This window comes from Trachemys scripta, chromosome 4, assembly GCF_013100865.1.
Source record: "Trachemys scripta elegans isolate TJP31775 chromosome 4, CAS_Tse_1.0, whole genome shotgun sequence".
NCBI lineage: Eukaryota > Metazoa > Chordata > Testudines > Emydidae > Trachemys > Trachemys scripta.
Window position 1 is genome coordinate 40,682,615 of NC_048301.1, and position 22,433 is coordinate 40,705,047.

Genomic DNA, 22,433 nt, shown 5'->3' on the forward strand with positions numbered 1-22,433 from the left:
ATATGAATAGTTTGGTGCTTATTCCACAACCCTGCACACACCCTCAAGGTTTACCATTATCTCACTGTGCAGGGTACATGCAGGTGTGTCTATACCCCTGCCATTCCAGGAGTTGCAGCCTTAGCATCTTTGTGAAATGTAATTCATATTGAGGTGGTAGTGAGGATAAGGAGGGATGGGGAGCTGCCTTTGTAAGAAGCAGATAGGAATTCAACCACACACATTTCAGATCCCTTAAAAGAATGGTGCTACTGAGACTGGAGGAAATGTTCTGTAGTGGCTATTGTGTCTGTATCACCACTGCCCTCTTCTGGATGTAATGTCAGACAGGCATGTGTGTGCATGTGTACGAGAGACTATTGGCAGAAGCCCAGCAGAGAGCATATAAATCCGATATCACTGTTCCCTATGGACCATACAATCAGCTAGGGCCCGTGTATTCAGGGCTAATGGTTTTCTCATAGCTAGGCTGGCAATCAAGATATTTGTATGTGTTTAGTAGAGCTGACAAATTTTTCAAAAAGGAAGTTTTGGGTTGAACACTGTCATTTTTTCTCAGCTGAAAGTTTTCATGGAGAGCAGTTGACATGCTCAGATTTTTGTTTTTGTGAAATTTTTCATAATATTTTTAATTGCAATCTCTGTCCTGATCCTTACTGAAATGGTTTTCCACAAGTTCTGTTTACTGAAAACTCGGGTGTGAGCATACAACAATGTCAACATTTGAAAGCTGCTGTTAAAAAAAAAATCCAACCCACATTTTGACAAAACTGTAAAAAAAAATTGCAAAATAAAAAAACCCCAGGAAAGAATAAGGGTTTGTTGTCAACTCTGCAATGAAAACAATGGACTTTTCCACAAAAGTTACTAGCTGGAGTTGAAAAATGGATTTAGCAAGTGCCCTTGTTACAGAAACACAAACCTTCTGGAGGCAACATGTCAAGCAGGCAGCTGGGATTCTGTTCTCTGTGTGTTGCACTTCTCCACACAAGAAGTTTGTCTGACAGGGAGCGGTTTGAGAGGATTCAGGATGAAGGGTCAGGCCACGCTCTGCGCTCTCTCTCATGGAGACTTTAAGAAAAGCAGCTAAGAGCACATGTCATCTACAACATGGATCTGCCGGGCTGAAAGTGCCTGTTTGTCGCAGTGTGTTGAAAACAGAACGTGGTGCTTCTCCCCAACTCTTCCTCCAAATGTAGGTAAGCAGGTGGAGTAGTTGCAATTCTTCAGCAGGGAGTGTACAAGCACTAGGAAAGGGGAACCTTGGGAGAGCGGAAGTGTAGCTCCTCCCTTCCCACCAGGCCCTGGCCTCCAAACCTCATACATCCATTGCCCGTGCTCGTTGTGTGAAGCTGTCCTGCTCTAACTCCAGTCTCCCTTTGGTCTGTATTTCGATATCTTGCTGTGCACACACTGTGCCTTTACCGTAATAATATTTAGCACTTAGGCTGCACTTTACATTAGCAAAGCACCAAACAAACATTAACTAATTAGACTGTAAGATCCCCAAGGCAAGGACCAGTTGCTTGTTGGGTGTCATTCACCCTACTGCCTCAGCAACATTTAACACTCATCTGTAGTGTTAAAAAGGCTGGTGGCAATCACTACTCCTATTTCACAGCTAGAGAAACTAAAGGGTTAAAGTGACTTCCCAAGTTACATAGGAAATCAGTGGCAGGGCTGGGAACAGAACCCAGGATTCCTGCTTTGTAGTCCAATGCTTGCCTATTGGGTTATCCTGCCTTCCCCTCCACCACACCACAGCAGCCAAGGGTAAAGGATCTCCCTAATACCCAGAAATGCTTCAAAACATCCTGCGTTCAGAGAGAGTCAGACAACGCCCACCCCCTTCACCTCTCCTTGGCCAGCGACTGGCCTGCTCTATCCGCTGAGCTCCTTCCCACTCATAGCCATACACACTCAGAGACACAAGTGCTGAAATGAAGAAGAGTCTGGGAAGAGTCTCTCTTTCGCTGTGCAACAAGCACTAGGTAGAAATATAACCCCTCTGTGGGGAATCTAGCTACCTCAAGAGTCAGTGAGAGCCTGTGGGAACCTTACTGTAGAATACTTGGGTGTTTTCAATAAGGGTTGGTGGGATTCTGGAGTGTCGTGGGGTGGCGGGGAGGGCTAGGACACTCACTTTCTCTCCACGCCCCTTGCTGAAGCGGTAGGAGCCCATCTAGGGACCTGTGCCATGTGGGGAGGAGAATGGAAGCGTGTCCCCTCTCAAATACCGTATGATAGCCAGAGCTCAAAACAGGCCAGCTGACACCGGTGTTCAGCCAGCCCTCTTGATAGTGCTGAAGAAAACTGGGGTGTTCTCTTGTTGTAGGGTAGGGGAACCTCACTGCAGTATACAGGCAAGAAAAGGGAGTACCTGGTGTCCCCTCGCATGTGCTTCGCCAGATACATGGGGAAAAAAGCACAGTACAAAGTAAAATACAGAATTGCTCAACCCCCAAACACAGATAACACAGCTCCTACCAGGCCTTTACAGCTCTGCTCCCCACTGAGCTGTGACAGTGTCTGAGGCACGGTTAGCTTAGGAGTGTGTACAGGCCCCACCGCATGCCCTGCTGGGACAAAGAGACCCAGGGGACAAGTGTGAGCATGGTCATGATTCAGATATAGGGAAGAATCGGCCAGCTTAACAACACGCACTGGGAATGAATGGTACAACTCCAGGAAGGCGACCCCTCTCACCCTCACCTGTCCTGGCCCCACTCACCCCCAGCAGCCTTCGCTTTGAATTTAGTCCTGGCTTGACAACCCTGGTGCCTAAGGGTTTCTGTATATCCCCAGAGGAGGGGCAGGAGCAGAGCTAGCCTCCTGCTCACCTTGTCCTGGGAGGGCCCCTCTAGGGCAAGAGAACAGTTTGTCCTCCACAGCCCATTCCAGGGTTGGCCCCTGTGCAGAAATGGCCCACCGGGGGCCAGCTGCTCTGCAGTGTGGATTCTTGTCCCACTAGGAAGCACTAAACCCATTTCACACAGGGCACCAAACAGCCGCTCGGTGGCAAAGACGGTCAAACTCTGGCTATGTCGGACCCAAATGGAGACTAGGCTCTGTGTCTCCCACTCACAAGTCCCTGCAGCACAGTGTGCCTTCGGTAGCTGTTATCAAACAGAAACAATGCACTGGGCAATGCCCGAGTCACTGATGGCAGCGCTGTCTCCTGGCCACAGAGTCAAGGAGGGATCTGAAGCAGTACAGTGAGCAACGCTATGGGACACCTAAGGTTTTGGAACCTAAATCTCCTAGGCCAATGAGGCCATAACTCACTCACTGCTGCCCGCATTCAACTCCCTGCTCTGCCCCCTCCCAGTGGAATACCAGTGTCATCTGCTCTGTGTGGCAGCAATCAGAAGGGAGAGAGAGTGCTGCACATAGGAGGACGAACTTCGTCACAGGGTGCTGGAACCAGCATTGCTATCGCAATTATTCTGCCCCTTGCACAGAGACTCAGACCTGCCAGATCTGGAGACTCAGTTGGGCAACAGAGCAGTAGGGGGAAGCCCTGCAGGTCTGAGCTGGGAAGCAGGACACAAGGGGAGCAAGCTCTGAGAGGAGGGGTCAGGGGATTCTGCTTCACCTCCCCTGCACTTTGTTGATTTCAGCCACTGATCACTGCTGGCTAGATGTGTGGGCGGGCGGACCGCGTGGGCAGATTAGTGAGTGTCAGGCAGAACACGCTGCCAATCCCAGCTCCACTCAACACCCACACAGGCAACAAGACTAAAAACAGACAGACAAACACACAGTGATCACCCTTCCCCCAAACCACAGAAAGGCCAGGGAACGTGCCTGAGAAGAAATATCTCGATTCAAGGCCCACCGAGAAGAGGTGTGAAAGCCCTGGGGAATAAACACATAGGGAGCAATTGAGCATGTCACCTACCTTTGCCCACTTCTCCCACAGCCATCTCTGCATGGAACACCCTACCCGAGCTGATCTCTCTCCAGATTGCCCAGGGCGCTGCACTACCTGCTGCTTCTTTAAATTTCATCTGGAGTCCCACTTCTTTTGCAATGCCTACCAGAATGGCCACTGCCCACCCCACCCTTTTGCAGCTCCAAAAGCTTCTTTCTGTGGCATTGCAAGGCACATGGGTTAAGAGATAGGATGGGATTAACTGTGGCTGCTCATTTGCATGCCCAGAATGTTTTCCCAGCAGCCAGCAGTCGCTTGGCGCTGGTGGAGGCAAAGGATCTGGAACAAAGGGAAAAGTTTGGCCCATGCCCACGTGTTCACCGAGCTCTTTGCTACAGGGTACTTGCCAAACTTGGCTCTGAGAATGCTTCTCTCCTGCCCATAAATAGCCTCTGAGTATGGAGTTGGTTAATACCAGATCCAGTGATGAGTCACCACCCCCCTAGTCTGAAAGGGAGGGTGTTGGAGCTGTCAGATCAGATAAAGCATCAGCACGGATGGATTACCCAGAGATGACACTAGTGGTTTGCACGGCTAGCCACATCCAGCTTCCCCCACCCTCAGGTATTAGCCAGGTAGCCATCACTGTGTGCATCAAAGAACAGAAAAAAGCTCTGGGGTCATTTATCACAAGCTTTGTAATGGAGCTGTTTGGAAAGGAAGGGCGAGTTCGCAGAGCGGGTGATGCAGGAAGAGGCATCATGGCAGCTGTGGGCCTCCTGCACTCCAGAGGGCCAATTCTTGAGGTGTCCCGTCAATTCTCACTGGCCTCAGATAGAATGAAGGGCATTTGACACTCTCAGGCCTGGTCCCAGAACTGACTTTGGGGAGGTACGTGATGGTAGTGTTCAGTGAAGGAGGAAGTCCAGTAGGCTCACAGGGGCAGCAGGAGCATCAGGGCAGCTCCCAAATTCCTGGGTCTCTGAAAAGAGCCTCTCTCCCAAAGTTGCCCAGGACACCTTGTTTCCAGACAGGCTGGCTGTGCCCCAAGAGTAGTCCCTAGAGGGAGCTGTGCTGCAGGGAGAGGTGCAGGTGTCCCAGTACTGGCACTCTCCCATCTAAGTCAGTACTAACCTCTGGTTCCCCAGCATGGGGCTAGGAGGTGCAGTGCTGCAGGCATGGTGTTGGGGAGGGACCCTCTTCCCAGTCAGTACTGACTCCAGTGCCACAGGGTGGTGTTAGGGGGTGCTGTGCTGCAGAGAATGGTGTGAATGACTCAGCAGGGGATAATACTCCCTCTGAGTCAACACTGAGCCAATGCCCCAGTAGTGCTAAGGGGTACTTTACTGTGCTGCAGGGAGAGATGTTAGTGGATTCAGTAGGTAGCATTCTTCCCTCCAGGGATTGGGGGAGCTGCTCCAATGAAAATGCTCTCTCTTGAAGCCAGACTAAAACCAGCACCCTGATTGCACTGCATTCTCCCAGGCATTGGGGAGCCAGACCCAGAGTCAGGTCAAATCCAAGGGAGGCAGTTGCATTCTGTCCACCCCTTCAGCCACTCAGTGATCCCAACTGCTCACTGCTTATCATGCCTGGTGAGCAAACTCCCTTTTGAGAAAGCATCTGGTGTGTTTCTCTTTTTAGAGACTGTGGACAAGGCAACCAGCTGGGGCCCCCTCAGAGGCACACATCAGCCAGCCCACACAGCCTTCGGGGGGGACTCAGAAGGCAGACTCCACTGGTAAATAACATGGCTTCTTCTAGGCACACAGAGAGCTGCAGACATGTGGCTCTGAAGAGCACTCCGTGTTCCAGCCTTTCCCAGCATGCTAATGTGAGTGCGGAGAATACAGACTGTCCTGATCACCCTAGGGGAATTCCCCAGCCCACAACACACAGCTGAGCAAATCCTTAACCACTTACCCATAGGCAGGCACCATGCATTTGCCAGCCTTTTCCCCAGGGAACAGCCATGCTGGGGGCAGCTGTGGCATCAGGTGGAAGGTGCTAGTTCATAGGGCTGGGAATTTTCAGCACATCTCAAGCCACTGCCAGGTGAGCAAGTTGTAATGTGTCTGCAGGCACCTTAAGTCCTCCTCCCCAACGCTCTTTGATGATCCCATTCAGGGGGCCAGGACTCAGGGATTGCCCCTTCTGCAGATTGTGTTGCTCAGAAGGAGGCAGTTAGGTAGGCAGGGAGAGGCAGAGTGAGCTTCCTACCCTGCATGGTCCCAGCTCGCTTAGAACCTGGGGCCTAAAGGCACTCAACACTTTGCAGGATCAGGGCCTCCTTGTGTCAGAGCCAGAGCTGCTGAGCTCTGCTTTGCTTCTCCTCCAATCACGTGGCCACAGCACTACCCGGTTAGCTGCTGCTCCCAGCTACTTGCAGGTGTTTCAGAGCCTATTAACGTGACTGAGAAAACACGGGAGAGAGACTGTTTCCTTTATGTCAGGGCAGAAATGGCCAGGTCTTCGCACGTGCACAGGCCAGGCTGGGAGGAGAGGGAAGCACCAGGAGAGACAGAGACAGAAAGAAAGTGGGCTGGCAGGGAGAACTGGCATCGCTTTACGGATTAGGCCAGAGAGTTGGGCACATCCTGGATTATTATGGGGGAGTGAAAGGGGATGGGCCAATGTGCAAGAAATCAACCCTGAAAATAGTGGTGGGGGAAGCTTCAGGTCGGAGCAGGTGACTTTAGGGGGCAGTCAGCCCAGCCCACCTTAGCCTGAGGTCTCTGGGCTTGGGAGGCATTGGGAGCCCTTAGGATGGACCATATTTAGTCTCTGGCATTAGGGACCCTCTTTGTACAAGGGGACATGGGAGGGGCACTCTGGGGCTGGAGAAGAGAAGGGAGTCAATCTCACAGATGGCAAATGTGGGGGGTGGGGAGGATTAGAAAGCTCTACATGCCCCTTGCCAATCCCATTTGGTGAAAACCTGCCTAGCTCAGCACGTGCTGAAATGCTGCCAGCGCACCACTCAGGGTAACAAGATTCAGGCCCTTCTGCCCAGCTGCATCCCGCACATGCTCCACATCATTAATGCTGCAGTGGAAAAGAAAAGAACATTGCAGCAGAGGGCAAAAGAGTCGCTTCGAATCTCCTCCCGTGAAGTGAGGATGCTGCAGCACACACAGCTTGCAGCAGAATCTGCCACAGGACTGCGTGGCAGTTTGCCAGAGTACAGGCCTTGGCTGCATCAGAGGGCACAGCAGCTCGCGACATGGGAGCTCCAGCCCTGTCATTGCAAAGGGAGAGCCAGGGAGTAGAGAGAGATGGTTTCCTACAGTGCGATGCAAACTGTTGGGACAAGAGGCCCTGAGGTTACGCGCACTTGTCTCTTCTGTTGCAAGGAGGTGCCCAGGACAGGAGTGAACTATCGAGTTTGTAAGCACCCTTAGCCTGGAATACAGGTATCCGAACGTTAGTTAGTCAGAAAGAGCTGTTAGACAAGCCCTTACTCTGTACCCAACCCAGCTCTTATGGAAGCCAGTGAGAGCTGCATCAGGCTGTTAGCACCCAGCATCTTGGCTCCCAGATCTGTTGTAAGCCCCCCTACTTCAGAGAGCAGCCCTGCTCTCTGCTCCACTCTGGGGGCTGTGTTCCCCTTCCGACTTCTCCTACCTCCATCCTTGATGGATTCAAAGCAATCGACTGGCTCAGACCACCTAGTAATCTCCATTTGCTGCCTTTGCAGAGTCACTGTAAGCACAATGGGCAGCCATGTTTAAGCCTAGGCCCCCTCCAGTGCTGAGGCAGGAACATCTCACACAGTCAGCGGCAGGTGACAGCGGGGAAGAGCAGCCTGACGCTAATACTTGGGACATCGCTGTGCACTCTTGCTGGAAGATCTTCCAGTCCCAGGCACCCATCCTCTGGGACACCTCAGACCCAGGTTCACAAGATCACAAAGGCAAAGTCTAGAGACCATTTTGGGAGCTCAGCATCCACTCAAGTATTTTATACAAGAACGTCCCCCATCACCTACGGGAGATCCTGAGGCAGAGCCCAAGTGCGACAGAAAAGAATGTTCCACACCTGCTGCAAGTTCATAGGGTCAGAGGCAGGAAACAGGCCCAGCACAGAACCGGAGATAATGGTTTATGGAGTGTTTGGCACTGAAAGGGAAAGCAAGATCAGAACTACAATGACTGGACAGCAAGAGACTCACTGCAATGAGTCTGGGAGGGGACAGCAGCTTTGGGGCAACTACCACTTGAAACCTTAGAGGAGAACTGTCAAAAGCCAGAGTTGGGAAGCTGAGCGCTTTTGAAATCCACCCCAGTGCATAGGGACTGATCATGGTGATTCAGTAAGGGGCACTCTTGCACTGGAATCAGTACTGACCCCAGCGCCCCTCCATGCTGCTCAGGGACACCATGCTCATGGAGGCGCTCTCTATCAGAGGTGTGATACTGACCTCCAAACCACTTGTGCTCATTAAAGATCTCCTGGTACTTTTCACAAGAGTCGTCTGGGCTAAATTCCAACTTGGGATATTACGTTTCACCCCATTTCAGATGGACGCCATTCTCCTTCCTGCTCAAAAAGTTATTGTCCTGCCGAGTGCTGTCAAACGGCTACCACTGCCCAGCTCACAGAAGGCTGCATTCAGTGGCAAGCTAAGCGCTTTGGGATTCAATACTCCCTCTCTCTAATGCTGGAAGGTGACAAATACACTTCAAGGTTACTGAGTTAGTGAGGACCTCTGGATTGGGAGAGGGAGGGGACTGGGCAAGCCACTCACCCCAACGTTACATTATTAAACTATTATGCAGCGTCTTGGAATCTAGAAACCACTTCTTATACTGCTGATAACCCTCCCCTTACCAGCCCCACTGCGGGTAGCTTCACCGCACCCTAGACTCAGGAAGAGGCTCCTGCCAACCACAGAAAATCTCAGGCTTAGTCCGGCAGCCACACCAGTCCACCTTGCGTTAGGGGCCATACACGGTTCTCTTGTGGATTCTGTATCTCAAGACCACACACTTTAAGAATCTGCTTGATGACACTATCACTGCTAAGCCTTTTCATCCCTCACCAACCCTCCACCCCCAATTGGTAAGAGTTTGCATAATTTGGGGCATATAAATCAAGGTGGAAAAGCTCTAAATACATGAAATGCAAGTATTTAACATTTGCAATGTCAATCATTAACAATACATATTTGAATGAGAGTCATGTATGAGGAGGGCCTTGGGATATAGCACGGACTTCACTTTCATTTGATACAGTGGCTACTCTTTTTAATGTGAAAAATATTCAAATTATAAATATATATAGTCAACAAAATCATTATAACAATTTTAACCAAATGCTGCAGTGGGTCTAGTGCGGGGAGGGGGTGTTTAGATCCGAAACACTTTTCTACACACTTGCCTGAAGATGCGCTCATTTTACATTTTCTGTAAGTGCTTCAGTTATGAGTGGTAAGGAGCTGAGCGTTGGTGCTGATGTTTGCTGCCCATGATTTCAGCTGTACTTCTGCCATGGTGGCACAATTTCATTGTCCATAGCCTGCAGCCAGGAATTTGGTTGTCTGTTCGATGGCAGCAGGCATTGCTGCACTGATGTCACTTGCAGAGAAAGGGTGTATGCAGCTGGCAGACTCTTCAACACAGTGCCTTTGTGAAGGACAAAATAGGAAGCTACCATATCAGGCTGAAAGTACATGGGCAGCTAACAGTCTTGGTAAATGTTGTGGTAAGCAACAGAGAGTCCTGTGGCACCTTTAAGACTAACAGATGTATTGGAGCGTAAGCTTTCGTGGGTGAATGCCCACTTCATCGGATTCACAATAATAAGCATCCACAATAGCATGGATGCTTATTACAGCTCTCTCTTGGGGCATTCTTAATCACTAAAGATGTTAGGCCCCATTCAAGGCAATGGTGCAAGAGTAAGACAAATATGTCGGTGTCATCTGATAATACTGATATTCCCACCAGTTTCTCTTTTGCAACCGTCACCATTTGTTGGACAGGGATGCTGTCAGGTTCTTCATGTGAGGAGGCCGGATCTTCTCGGTTGATCACCCCACCTTCCCAGTTGATTTAAACTGGAGTATTGTCTCCGACTGTGATGACTGGCTTGTGCTTTGGAATGGGTTATTGGTGAAGCTTCTTGCCTCGAATGAGTTCTGTACAAATGATGTCAATCAGCTGTTTCTTATTGTCAGTTACCATCAAGACAACTTTCTGTGGAGGCAGCTGTGTACTTGTGCTCAACTAATGCACTCTGCGTACTTCTGTAGTTCTGCTAGATCTTGTGACACACTTTGTGCTGAAATCTTGTATATCTTTTCTTTGACATGTACCATCACCTACTGCTTGTGTTCAGGGTAGAATATGAAATTGGTCACAACGTCCTTGATGATACCACTTGCTGGCCAGCGTAATACCCAAAGAACTCCAGAACCCTCAATGGCCATGAAGGTGACTTCTTGTGGAGTATGTCTATTAACATCTGCTTCCTTAGCCTTGCCAATTCTCATGTCGCCAGAGTCAGTAAACACTGACGTTGTTACAGGAGCCTACTCATGTGACAAAATATTCTTGATGTCAACCTCTCGTGAACTTGCTTGTCTTGAATAAATGTTAGTGTTAACTACCTTTGTTGCACCAACCTGTCCATACTTTGCTGTCACTGCCAATGTCTCTACTAACCTTGATATTGTGTCATAGAACCCTGTGGGACAGCTACATTCAAATTCTTGCATTTGGTGAATTCCAATTATACCTGTGTCATCTACATTGACTGATGGTGGTGCCACTTTACCACTGACAACATTTATTATTGCCTGTGAGGGCTTATGGCGGGGGGTGTCTTAGGAATCAATGCACAGCGTTAGCTTCTTACTAGTGGCTTCCCTGTGACCCTTGCAGCTGCAGAAATCCTTTATTTCATTCCTTCTTTGTGGATCTCTTGTACTTGCGCCTCCTGGTTGCCATTTATGTTTGCAATGTCTTCCACCAGCTACAGTAGCTGCATATGTGGAGGCTAACAATCCAATCTCAAGAGTCTCTGGTTTCAGGGTGATCTCAGTGATTCCACCATGGCCGCGGCCATTCTTCATTAAGGTGGTTTCAACGTACATGTCACTGCATATACCATTCCATATTCCTGGACCATGGTGCATGAAGAAAACAGCTGACCATGTCTTTAGTTTATATGCTGTTAGTGTCTATAACTGTCCAATATTTGAAAATTAATTCTCAAGAATGAATATGTAAGAATTTAAGTGGCAGGCTCAGAGTACAAGAAGAATAAGCCTTGTGTCTCAGTTCCGGGAGGATGAGGGGGCGTGCAAGCAAGGTACACTGCTAATACAGACACAACGTATGCGCTTCCTCGCTAATTATGTTCCATAAGAAAATATTAGTTTGAAGTTTTCATTAAAAATAATTGAAATTCAATGAAAGGGGTTTCACTGTCACTTGGCTTGTGAATCAGGAAGGGGTGGTAGCAAGTGCTCATATTTCAAAATGCTCAACAGTGACAACGGTGTCATCAGGCAGTTTCTTCGCAATTAGGGTCTTGAAATTCAGAATATACACACACTATATGGACACTAACACAAAATACTGCCATAAACTTGCATTTGGCTACAGACCTAGCTTTTTCAGAGCACAATGGACATTTGGTTTGGTCTGCAGCCCTCCTCCAGCTAGGGTGCCAGTGCAATCTCACAGCCCTTCCCCCCCACTGCAGACTACAATCCAGCCACTTCAATGAACCACTCCCCACTTCCCTCTGCCCCACCCCTATAGGAGTTTAGTCTAAAGAAACACCCAGGGCATCAGGCAAAAGACTAACAGAGACATATAAAGAAAGAAGAGACTCAGAGAAGCCCTGTGAGGAAGGTGTGGGGAGGTGACAAAGGTGTTTTCATGTTGCTCAGGAAAGCTATTCCCCCAAATCCCACTCCCTTTAGTCCTATATAGGCATCTATTAATGATGGGAACTGCCTACAGAGATGGCCAGTGCCCAGTAGGAACTAAATTTCTTTGGAGCTCTGGTGTGCCTAGGGTGACCTGATGTCCCGATTTTATAGGGACAGTCTCGATATTCAGGGGTTTGTCTTATACAGATGCCTATAACCCCCATCCTGATTTTTCACACTTGCTCTTTGGTCAACCTAGGTGGGCCAAGGTGTGGAAACCCCTCTCCCATAGGGTGACCAGACAGCAAGTGTGAAAAATCGGGACAGGGGGTGGGGGATAATAGGAGCCTATATAAGAAAAAGACCCAAAAATTGGGACTGTCCCTATAAAATCGGGACATCTGGTCACCCTACTCTCCCACCAGGGGATAAATGGGATAGGGATGCCTTGAGATGCAGCTGTGTCCCCAAATGCACCAGGACTGCCACACTTGCTATTCATATTCCTTGTGGGCAATACATTTCTGTCACTGATTAAGCAAATGGTGAGCTGTGCGTCCTCTGCACAGGAGGTTTCCTTTGGCCCAGGCAGCAGGCCAAGCACCTGACACAAGGCTGCAGAGCAAGTTCGTTTTTAACTCTTTCCTACACACCAACAGATGTGGCATTGGACAAAACTCAAAACAGTAAAAATAAACCTTGGGTGCTCCTGGTCCAGCGGATTTATCTGGAGTATGCCCCATTCTCTCTCTCACACACGCAGGCCTCAAGCCAATCCCTGACACATAGTTACAGAAATCCAGTTACACAGGTTAGTCCCATTAACCCTGGAACAGAGACATCACCCTGCTGACACAGCTGCTCCCTCTGCCTCCCACAACTGGATCAAAATGGGACAAAGGGAATTGAAAGACTTTATAATCTGCCAGGGCCCAAGATCAGGATTAGGTGATTTCCTATGCGAAAACTAGAGCTGAGTCTAAACCCAAATTCCAGCTCCAAATGCCCTCAGACTTTGGGGAAACTCAGGTCTAGAGATAGGGGCTGGAACTATGGGTGCAGTTGCACCCACTGGCTTGAAGTGGATTCCATTATATACAGGGTTTACAGTTTGTTTCGATGTCTCTCAGCACCTCCACTATACAAATTGTTCCATCATCCCTGGGTCTAGGGCAAATGATTCAGCTTTGGCCTCTCTCTCATTGCAACTGACAATATCCCAAGCACCAACCGAGCCTAGAACTGCCCTCCCTGCCTTGCTCACTTGGTTCATATTTTAGCAACATGGGCCATCATTGCACCCTGAACTCAGATCTTGGGAAGCAAGAGAAGGAAGAAATGATCTTCAGCTACTTGGTGTTAAAACAAACGTTTATAAGGGCTGGTCCACACTAAGCGCCCAGTTTGAACTAAGATACGCAACTCTGAAGTCAAAGTATCTTAGTTCGAACTTAAAGGTACTTACCGCGGGTCCACACGCGGCAGGCAGGCTCCCCCGTCGACTCCACCTACTCCTCTCGCGGAGCAGGATTACTGGCGTCGACAGCGAGCACTTCTGGGATCGATTTATCGCGTCTAGATAAGACGCGATAAATCGATCCCAGAAGCTCGATTGCTTGCCGCCGAACCAGCGGGTAAGTATAGACGTACCCTAATTCGTGGAGTCTTCCCAGATTTGGGGACTGACAGACTCCTAAACCAAACAGACACACAAAGCTGAAAATGGTAGCACCTTTTAGTGTTCAGCGCCCTGGTCTGGGAGCCAGGAATTCCTGAGGTTAGTCTCATCTCTGCCACTGACTCACCAGATGGTCTTGAGCCAGTCAAGCCATCTTTCTGTGCTTCAGTTCCTCTCCATCCCCACGTGCCACCTGTAAAATGCTGGCTCTGCTGCTGCAAGAGTAGGACGTAGGAAGAGGCACAGCATGGAAACAGTGCCTTATAGTGAGGCTCTCCGAAGAGTTTTTGCATCTCTGCTGTTTTCTGCAAAATTTAAGGTTTTTTTTTAAATGAAAACCACCATCACCAAAATAAGGGTGAACTCCTGGCCTCATTGATGCCAATAGCAAAACTTCTGCTGAATTTCAGTGTGGCCAGGATTTCACCTCCAGCCCTTTTGATTGTGAAGAAAAACTCCTGATTGTGATTCAGCGAGTCAGCGCGGCACTGAGTCTGCAGCCAGAGAGCCTGAAGCAGCAGTTCTTGGGAGGTGTAATTGCAACGGTGAGTTAATTCTGAAACCTAACAGCTATGCCAGACATTTCAACGCTTAAGTATTTCACTGCAGATCATGTCAGTAGAAACACCCAGCGAGTGCACTGTCTCCACTGTGGCTGGACTGATTTGAAAGACTCGCCTCGAGAAAAAGGCAGTAAAATGTTAAAGATGCAAGTATCCGAACATTGTATTCACTCATTTTTTGATTCTTAACATAAAAGGATGTGAGGAAAGAACATGAAAAGAAAAGAAAGACCTTGGAGAGGTGTTGGGGGTGGGGAGGAGAGAAAGAACAAGTACATTTGATAGAAACCATTCAGTAACAATACAGTATCCTGGATTAATCAACTTAATGAGTGTTTAAGATAAGAGAACAGAACAACAAAACACAAGCCCTCAATAGTGGTGCAACAGGCTCCCTTCTCTGCCCTTTGGACCACCACAAACTCGCTGGATGGGTCCTCTTCACCAGGTCACCAGGACAGTCTCGTGCAGCAACATACAATTAGAAGTCAACTTCTCCCTTCCGGGAAAAGAGTACAAAATCTCACCATCCTGGGATCCTTATTCCCTAGCCCCTGCCAGCCTCCCTCATTGCATTGCCTTCCTCCCTGTCTTTTAACTGTTCCCGGCTGATTGTTCTCATTAGCTGTCAGCCTCCTGCCTACTTAAGCCATTGAGCACCCATTCCCCCAATTAAATCCACTCTAGGGGGTAGATAGCTAGTACCTCAGCATATATTTACACTGTAATTAAACACCCACAGCTGGCCTGTATCAGCTGACTCAGGCTTGCGGGGCTGTAAAATTGAGGTGTAGATAGTCAGGGTAGGCTGTAGGACACTCTGTCCTCACCGGGTCCCAGAGCCCAAGCTCCAGCCTGCACTTAAATATTTTTAAAAATTTTATTAAGATGATGTTAAAAAAAAAAAGTGAACAGAGTTTGAGCATAGAAGTTTCTGGTTATCAGGGAATAACATACAGATATAGAGAGTGCAATGTTTGGTTTAAGATAAGGTGGCATAAGGAATACATAATCTGCAATATCCCCAATTGGGGGTAAAAGGTTGATGGGTCAAAGTACAGACACTGAGATATGAGGGTATGAAGTTAATAAAGTGGCTATGTTCGGATGTGGATTATAATGAGTGGATATGATGATGAGGATGGCTTGACCCTCAATTGGTGAGATTTAATGTTTAGGAAGTTTATGGTTCCAAGTTCATATGATCCAACGGAGAAGGTCACTTGGTTCCTTTCTCGTAGTGGGAGAACGATGTCACTCTGGCCCACGCCTCCTGGTACTGTTGGTGGCCGGTGATGTGCTCGATGTAGATGTCCCTGGACCATCAGGCGCCGCATGAGCCGTGCGTAGCATTGACCGATCCTGCAGGTCCGCAGCACACACTCGTTGCAGGGGTCCCAGGCGCCCAGGGCTCCGACAATCAGGGCGTCCATCTGTACCTCATAGCCCTTCGCTCTCAGGGTGTCAGTCAGGGGGGGCGTACTTTTCCAGCTTACAAGCTCGGGCTTCGCAAAACGCCGGAGTCCTGTTCTCAAAGGAGACCGTGACGTCGATGAGGATGATCTTTTTCTGGGCCTCGTCAGCGATGACCACGTCAGGTCGTAGCTGGCTGTCGGTACCGGCGATGGTGCAGTTCACGGAGATCTCCCCCAGGCGTGGCGCGATGGCTTTCACCAGGCGGTTCTGGATGGCGTTGTGGCGCAGCTGCCAGGCTCTGAAGTGGGGTTTGCAGCTGCACAGGATGTGGGGCAGGGTCTCGTTGGGGGTAGCCGCACTTCCTGCAACGCTTGTCTCGGTTCCTGTGGCGGACGGCTCCGTTGAGCGGGACGCAGTTGAGCCGGGCACGGTGGATGAACCGCCAGTCGGCGAAACGGGTGAAGCCGCCCCCCGGCGAGGAAGTGGTTGCTGGCGTCCCACTTGCTGGTCAACTCAAAGGCTTTACCCTGGTCCGGTTTACGCTTCAGGTTTTCAGGCCATCCAGCGAGCGGATGGCGGCCTTCAGAGTCCTCTCCAGCAAGCCCATGGCCGTCGGGGTAATGATGGTGTTGTCGTCGGACCTGATCTGCGGCACCTGAATTCCCAGCTCCTGGCATTCCTCGCACCACTCCCAGCGGCAGCCGATGCGCTTCCCCAGGCGACGCGTGGCGTTGTGAGTGCGGGACCACAGTGATGCGATGTCGCGCCCGTCCCGTCCGAATTCCCCATCCAGGGAGCCGCTCAGGAAGGTGGCGATGTCTTGGTTCGAGGGGGCTCTGCCGATCCGGTTCTCTGTCGCATCACGCAGGGCGTTCACCGCAATGTTCCTCACTGTGGCGTCGGGACATGTCAGCAGGCGGAAGGCGTGGGTGATCACCGCGTCATCGCACAGGTCACCCGTGCGGGGGACGTTGGCGCCGCCGTGCCTGTGGGCGATGTAGACCAGCTCATTGCTGGCTCTCTGGGGAAGGAACAGCCACTTCTTCACCAGCTTCTGGATGATCTTGTCTGCCTTGTTGAGGGGCACCTTCTCCATGGCAGATCCCCTTAGGGTGAACGAGATGCATCGGTCTACATTGCAATTTTACAGCCCAAGCCAGCTGACATGTGCTAGCTATTGGTGTTTAATTGCAGTGTAGACATAGCCTGGGTAACCAGAGTGCTGAGTCAGCTCTAAGCGCCTAGCACTCTGTCACATGTGCAATCAGAACTGCCCAAGGCACAAACCCACACTCACATTGCAGTTCAAAAAGTTTGGTTATTTCCCCCCTTCTTGACATTATATTTCCCTCCTGCCCAGCTCTGCCCTCTCAGGTTCTGATAGAAAACAGAAGCTGAAGTACCGACACACTCCAGGAAACGTTGCTCTCAGTTAGGGTGACCAGACAGCAAATGTGAAAATCGGGACGGGGGTGGGGGATAATAGGAGCCTATATAAGAAAAAGACCCAAAAATCAGGACTGTCCCTATAAAATCAGGACATCTGGTCACCCTACTCTCAGTGGATTCCCAATGCAGCTGGAGGCAGAGAAATCTAGAAATCTCTCAAAAGGAGTCTGAGATTTTGAACCCAAGGTCTGAGAGAACTGCATAAACATCCAAACTTCAGGCCATTCCTATGAACTGCACCATGAGGGTCACCTGCTGGAGATCCTGCGTTGGTCATAAAACATAAAAGCATTTGATGGCTGATGGCCAGTAGAGGAGCAGCCCATAGGGTTATATTGTCCTCTCTCATCCAGGCAGTTCAGAGCACCTTAATCTCCCTACAGCCAACTTAAACCACACAAGAGAAGAGGCAGCTTTTGGCAGGAACCCTGCCACCCATACCCAGGGCAGGGAAATTCCCTCTGTGATGATGCTGTGCCCTTCTTTCGTTGCTTGGATTACGTCCATTGCAGCAGCCTCCAATATCAGCCTCAGCCTGACATTCCTGGCTTCTGCCTCACCAGCCCTTTAATGTCACACTGATGTTGGCTTTTCTTTGAAGGATTTCTCTGTATGTTCAACACAAGGATAATACACACCTATGTGCTGCATAGCAGAGGGCTGCCATGGGATAGTCTAAGAGAGCAGCAAGGTCAGGCACTTAGAGGGGCACTTTTTATTAGTAGTAAATTGTATGGTAGTAGCACTCTGAGGCCCCAGCTGGGACTGTGCTGGGTGCTGGACTAACTATCCCTATCCTGAAGGACTTACAGTCTGATTTAAGATCCATACACAGATTTTGTGCCCATATAATTATTTGGATGGGGTGAGACGAAGTTATACCAGTATAAAGGTGCTTATACCAGTATCAGTTATTCCCATAAGGGAAGGGGAATAAGCACCGGTATAACTGTATCCGCACTATACCGGTGCAGTTAAAGCAGTACAATGTGTGTGTGTAGACAAGCTCTAAGATGAGACACAGCAACTGAGTGTGACAAACTCAGGAGGATGAGTAACAGTGATCACAGGTCTGTGTAACTACCAGTTACACCGGGGAGGCAATGTAATTTAGGAGCTACAGCAGTGGACTGGAAATGAGGAGACCCGGGGTCTAATCCTGGCTCTGCAAGTAACCTGCCACTTCACCTTTGTGGCTCTGGTCCCCTCCCGCTCTGTGTGTCTTGGCCCTTTAGATTCTACTCTGAAGAGTTTGTCCCTTGCTATGTTTACGTACAGCACCTAGCACAATGGGACCCCGATCTTCAGCCTCTAGGAACTACTGAAATAGAGAGAAAGTGTTCCTACAGGCATAATTAGCTAGGGGAGGGATTCAGTTATAAACTAATAAATAATGTTACCACCCGCTAACAGTATTTTGTCACTGTCAAACTACTAATCAGAGCTACATGTGAACTGATGACTCAGGACTAGATTTTTAAAGGTATTTTGGCACTCATAAATGCAGGTAGGCACCTGGTGGGATTTTTAAAGGCACTTAACTCCCATTGGTTTCACACAGAGATGGGCATCTAGGTACCTCTGAAAAATCACATTGGGTGCCTACCTGCACCTCAAGGCACCTAAATGCCTTTACAAATCTGGTCCTTAGTCCTGATGGATTCTACATTCCATTATCAGACCCACTTTCCACTCCCCAAACACCTTCTAGACCTTTCAACTGAAAACATTATCCGCACAGAGTTTAACAAGCAATGGATTCAAGGCTATTTCTTCATTTATCGAATGTCACAAGTAAATTTATTCTAGACTTTTTGAACTGGGGAATTACGAACAACTTAGAACAAACGTGAATCGCAGTCTTGTAATAATCTAAAACCAAACCTGCTTTTCCTCAGGCCTCTCTCATAAGTGATGCAATGTTTTCCTCAAAGTGGAGGTACAAGACACTAGTTTAATTGCTGTAAATGTGTTTAACGTAAAGAAGCGCTGCTTCTAGGAAGGCAAGACTGATGAGTGTAGAATGCAATATTGTTTATATCACTCGTATGGAATAGCTAGCTCTTACATCACAAGAATACTGATATTTTCATAAGAGTTAATGTGACTGACTGATTAGTTTAATATCAATTAAATCCAGTTGTGGGTGTTAGAAAGTTGTCTCTATCTTTGTTAAAACAGCACAATGAAAAGAGGGATGTGTTTTCTAGAAGAAATGGGGTAATATTCAAAAACACTGACAATCCCTCCTTCTATGAGAGGGGGAAGACAGTGTCAAATATGGTTTAGTTTAACTGAAACTGGAAGCTCCTGGAGCAAAAACCTGTCATGTTTTATTTGTCTGTAAAGCACCATGCACACCTCTGGCTCTGTATACGTAATAACTAACAGTGATCACCAGGGCTGTTATTACAATCTCTCATCTTTGTATGCTTCCAGCTGTTGGTGACGCCTGAACTGGGGATTAGCTAATGTTTGTGACAATCTTTGAAGATGAGAACATGCTACCAAAGTGTCAAGCTTTATTATGTAAAATGAAGGGTTTACATGCATTCAGATACGGTTACACTGTAGTTGCAGGAAGGCCAAGATGTTGCTACATAAACAAGGCAAAGAATCATAATTGCAGAGAGGCTGAAAGAGAGTGTTTTGGCTACTAATGAGACCATGAAATGTTGGATTTTTGCATTGCTTTGCAGGAGGATGTCTGCTGGACCAAGTTAAGACAGTTCCTTCCTGAGAGATTTCCTCATGTCCACCCACCCACTCACTCTTCCACCCCTGTATTATGCCAGTTTAGACATGTTAGCCGGAAGAGGGTCAGGATAGCAATGGGCCAGCAGGGCTCAACCTGTCCCCATCCCACAACTCAGTGGGCTGTAACCATCCATTGTACAGCCTTCTGCTCCGGTCTGACTCTTTTTCCTGTATTTTTTCCCAAAAACAATAAAAGCTATGCAGTTTCCCACAGCACCTCTCAGGCCACACAACACATACCTAGGAATCACTCAACCCCCACAGAAATTCAGCCTAGTCTGGAGTGGAACATCATCATTCAGCCCCTGTATGTTTCTAGTAGGGGAATAACTTCTCCAGCTGAGACCCTGTGAGGGTAGAGCTATTCATGCTTGTTCTCTGAGCTTTATTTTAGGTAGAATCCTCCTTCACCTGTCCCCCCAGTCACAGAGTGGAATTGCCAAGTTTGCAGGGAGAACCTGTATCTAGACACTAACACCATTCCCTACTGGAACTGTCTGGAACGTAAGAACACTAGGGCGTTGATCAGTCAGTGAGATTTTCATCAAACAGTTAAAAGGAGATACCCACACAGACAGAACCTTGGCCAGACAAGGCTGTGCCCCCTCAATAATAATCTATTAGCAAATGATCATATATTATAAATACACAGTGTTACATAGCCATTTGTTACACTGAATGAGGTAGCAAGCAAGGGAAGCAGCGACGTTACGTATCTGTGGACAGCTTTGGATTAAGTCATAAGCCATGAGTGAGCAGTTCGGCCAGAGCATTAGATCATCCCAACCCCACAGCTACTTTCAGTTGGAGTCATCAGTTTCTCAGTACCCAGTGTTTTTATGTGAAGTGAGGTAGAATAGTCTTTTTTTTATTGCCAGCATGAAGCATTTCCTGGCATGTCCAATATCACCAGGCACAGCTCCAGGAAGGAGGATTGTGAAGCCCTGATGATGTGAGAAACTGACAACAAGCCATGGAATGATATAGTGGAGGCAGCATGATATTTTATCTCCCATCAAGGGAAGGAGGCGACACTCTTCAGTGTACAGGGACTCAGATTGGGAGTCAAGAGAATGGAGCTCTATTCCTGGTTCTATCATTGACTTATTGTGTGATTTCAGAGAAGTCCCTTCATGGGGCTATGCCTCAGTTTTTACATCTGCTCACCTGCCTTTAGCAAGTGCTTTGGAATCTATGGCTGAAAAGCTCTATAAGTATTACTATTATCAACACCACTCTATGGAAAAGAAAAGTAGAGATAAGAGTGTAATTATGCAAAAATCATCCCCATCACTATAACGATCGGCATCCCGGATACACCCCCTGCTTTCTTGGAGTGGTAAACATGGCACTAGGATAAGGAGTAGCAAGAAGTCACAGAAGTTGCCATCAGAGTGCCTTCAATGAACTCATTAAGAATGGGTATGTGTATAAATGACAGCCACATTGTACAGGGAGGGCTTTAGCAGGAGAAATTAACATGTTCTGTCAGCACTTTGGGGTTTTTCTACCTAATTTATCCAGCTGAAAAAAATTCCAGCCCCTTTCCAACACTCAAAGAGCCACAGGGATTCTTCCCCACCTACAATCAGGATCTTCCAACCAAACGTTAGGGGGGACACACAGATTCTCTCTCCCTTTCTCTCTTTTTCCTTTTGTTAGGGCTTGATTTTTTGTTTTAAATGCACCTTGTTCCACCAGGTCCTTCTGACCCTGTGCAGGCTGTCATGGAATGAGATATCAGATTCTGTTCCACACGATCTAATAGTCTGAGCCCAATTTTGGCCCGTTTTCTCCACTAACTCTGTAGGAGCTAAAAACAACACGCATAGGAGCAAACACATCCACTGAGCAAAAGGAACATCCCCACTCCAAATGAAACAATATCCTCTCCCTCAATCTCCTCCACTTTTTCTAGTCCAGATCCCTCTCACCTCTTCTTGGGCAAGAAATGATAATATTGCATATTTCAGCCACTACCCCAGGAAACAGTGGGATCAATTGAAGGCAGCCTGCCCTTTGGAGCTGCTCCTTTGAAATCCTCTCTCTACTCATGCATTGAATGGCTGCTGCTGATTGTCCCCCTTTGCTCAGGCTGAGGGGAGAGATGAAAAGATGTTGTTCCCTACCTGCAAGAGGGCAGCTGAGATCTCAGTCCTTCTCACCATCAACAGCAGCAGAAAGCCAGCCCCACCTGCTAAGGGACCGTCTGCGAACTACCAGCTGCACAGCTCTGCCCCTCCCTCCCGGATCAGCAGCACTCCCCAGCTAACCGGACCTGGCAAGGAACCTGGATTAACTACATCAGCCTATGCAAACATCCCGGCGGGGCACCACAACAAACCCACGCAGGGACAGTCTGCAAAGTACCAGCTGCAAATATAAAGGGCTCCTCCCTTTATAGCAACAGCAATAGAAACCACAGACCAGATCAGCTCCCCTTTCTCTCCCCGCCGTGGTGATTTGGTATGTGTGCAATGATCCGCGCTGTGCAATGATTTCCCACCCCTCCCCCAGGGACCCATGGCCATCAGAGCTGCTTCCCTGTTTTGACATGAGCAGAAAAGGGGCACAACCCCTTTGCTGCAAACAGTCGGCCGCAGGGAGCCCTCGGGGGCTCTTCCCCCTCAGCTCCTCCCTTCTGCAATAATGCAGCAGAAACAAGCCAGCCCTACAACTCGCCCCCGCTCCAGCCTACCCAGCTAAGGGACTGTCTGCAAATTACCAAACGCACAGACGATCACTGAAGAATGTTGAGCAGATTGGGGCCTACATTTCTGTAAACGGCCTCTGGGTCAGTCTGTGACCACGTTT

The 22,433-nt window shown here is 48.7% G+C and overlaps 1 protein-coding gene across 7 annotated transcripts in view; it reads right to left on the reverse strand.

Annotated features, from left to right (window-relative positions):
* TMEM63C (transmembrane protein 63C) overlaps positions 1-21,999 on the reverse strand; it is a 69,494-nt gene extending 47,495 nt beyond the window's left edge. For 6 of the 7 annotated variants that reach the window (XM_034768437.1, XM_034768436.1, XM_034768435.1 and 3 more), the window contains exon 1: positions 21,749-21,999. The gene's annotated coding sequence lies outside the window, so the exon portion shown is untranslated. Of the gene's footprint in view, positions 1-922; positions 2,716-21,748 lie in introns of those variants that run through there. The other variant, XM_034768440.1, reaches the window with a different exon arrangement.
* Between the last annotated feature and the right edge of the window lie 434 nt (positions 22,000-22,433).